Genomic DNA, 2,346 nt, shown 5'->3' with positions numbered 1-2,346 from the left:
GCCAGCATAGCCCCCACCCGGCCAGGACCCTCCGGGAGGCGGGGGCTCACGCTGGTGCCCAGCCATAGCCGGCTCCTCTGGGTGCTGGGCATGCTGCATGGATGAGGCTTGTTCCCTGCTGCCGCAGATAATTTGGTTCCGTGCTTGTTTTGCTGGAAACATATGTACACTGGAGTTAAAACCTTAAGGTTGTTATTGTCTTTTTCTTTGAAACTGGCTCTTATACTGTTCATGTACATGCTGCACTCAAATACACTGAGTGGGCAGTTTTCAGATATAATTACTGCCTGAACTGCAGGTATGTGTTATAATATTAAATCTTTGTGAAGATGCTTCGAAATCCAGTGGTCTTCTAATGCTCTTACATTTACACTTACACTTTATAGTGTCAACATGTATGTTTCTAAGCTAATTAACTTTCCAGCTAGATACTTAGTTTTCATATAAATAAAATTTTATATATTATGTCTATTGCATTAGAATGTGGTATCTCCACATTTTACAGAGGGCCACCTACTTGTTTTTGCTGTTTTTATGGATATTTATTTAAGTAATTAAGTTAACTGAGGACTCTAGGACTTCCTGGAGGGGTGCTGATGTTGCTTTGTTAGGAGCATTTGCAGTGTAAGCTGCTGTGACACTGGGGTTTTTGCATAGACGTGCTTCCAACCTCTTCTGCAGGGTTAGGTTTGAAAAACCAAACTGAGAGGGTTGTTGTCTTTTGTGCTGGAGCCTGTCCTTGGCTCCCTGCCTTATCACTCCTCCTGCCTGCGCCAGGGCGCTGCTGCAGGACATGATGAAGACAGGATTATGACCTCACTTAGAGGGTCAGGCAGGAGGTGGTAGCTGGTCCTAGCTGAAACTGGTTGCAACAGTAAGTGAAAATGCAGGTGAATTGACTTGTGGATTACATGCTGAATCCTCCATTTCCTACAGTCTAAGCAGCTCTTTGAAGTTTATTTCAGTGAGCACAATCGCACAGTAAATACTTAATGCTCTCCTAGTGCAGAAGTCGTGGAGCATCTGAGATTTACTAAGATTAGCAGTAAGAGATTAAAGCAGTCAATGCCAAATGTGCTTTGCCTGTCCTCTCAGAAGTGCTCTGTGGCACCTGCAGAGCTGTGTTGTCTTGCAGATGAGGCTCCTCAGGCTTCACTAGCACATTTCTGCTGGTATCTTTGGATGCAAGAGACTGCTCAAATGGCATACGAACTGCTGCCTTGCCCTTCCAAGAAAGTTTAAGCTAATGTTTGGCAGACAGTGAGTCAGGTTAGTTTGCCTGTACTGAAAGTCAAAGTTTAAAAAAAAAACAAACAAAAAAATGCAATGCTGTAAATGGTGACAGCAAAATTCCACTCTGTAAAATCCTGGCTTTGCTTTTGTAGATTGACATTCATGATGTGGTAACAGTAAATCCCAAGTTACTAGAAGAATTACCTGCTGCAGATGTGAAAGAGAACATTCCTTTGCAAGAGAATGTAACTGTACAGGTAAGTGTGTTAAACTGATTTAGTCTCTCCTAAGGTACTAAAGTGTCGACAGCATAGGTCTGATTTTTATTTCTAATATCCTCAGCTTTAGAGTTTGAGGTCTCTATCTCTTCTGTCTTAGTTAGACTTTGTTCAGAAATTTTTGTTGTATCAATGTCGTCTTGAAGTGCTGGGCTAGGTGGTTGCAGCCTATTCTGATTACTTACAGCATTCCATGTTTTGTTTTGTTTTTTTTTTTAGAAACAGAAACGTAGAACAACCCTTTCAAAAATTCCTGGTCCACGGGAAGGTAGGAAAGTTCTTTTCTCTGTTGTATCCTTATGAAACACTGGTGGGCTTTCATTGTAGTCATAATATTCAACTTCAGTGCGTCATAAGGCAGCTTGTTCAGGCAATGCTAACAAGGAGCATACTCTTTTGTACCAACATTTTGGACTCCTGAGTGCAGAAGCTTTGCTAATGGACTGTTGTCCTGTTCCTGTGAGATGAGGTTTGTTGTGTTGCCCTTTTCTGTAGCATTGCTGTAGTTTGTCCTTGATACTGCTTTAAATGTCACCAGGCAGTTTTCTGTTGGAGTGAATTTTAAAGTTCCACATGGAGTTTTGCAAATGCCACAGACAACAAAAGGTAAGTGGCAGTTATTAAGATTAAAAGTGTCAAAATAAGAGTAGAAAGGGCAAGGTAGAAATAGCAGTGACAAATGGATGTCTCCTCTTCAAACAGTCCCCCTAGACAATAACTAGTGCTTTATCCTTGGAGACATTTTGGACTGGGCAGCCCCAGTGCCAGCTGCTGTGCCACAGCTCAGGGGTTGCATGCCAGTGCAATGTCTTGAGCAAAGCCAGAAGATGGAGAT

General features: G+C 42.3%; 1 protein-coding gene across 1 annotated transcript in view; it reads left to right on the top strand.

Annotated features, from left to right (window-relative positions):
* The first annotated feature begins 1,391 nt into the window (after positions 1 to 1,391).
* The window catches only part of KIF2C (kinesin family member 2C), a 16,328-nt gene continuing 15,373 nt past the window's right edge, over positions 1,392 to 2,346 (top strand). The window contains exons 1-2 of the mRNA XM_008939318.1: positions 1,392 to 1,490; positions 1,731 to 1,779. The gene's annotated coding sequence lies outside the window, so the exon portion shown is untranslated. The remainder of the gene's footprint in view (positions 1,491 to 1,730; positions 1,780 to 2,346) is intronic.

This window comes from Merops nubicus, unplaced genomic scaffold, assembly GCF_000691845.1.
Source record: "Merops nubicus isolate BGI_N331 unplaced genomic scaffold, ASM69184v1 scaffold29184, whole genome shotgun sequence".
Classification (NCBI taxonomy): Eukaryota; Metazoa; Chordata; class Aves; order Coraciiformes; family Meropidae; genus Merops; species Merops nubicus.
The sequence above is the reverse complement of the archived record's forward strand: the minus strand, read 5'-3'. Positions and strand labels throughout refer to the sequence as shown.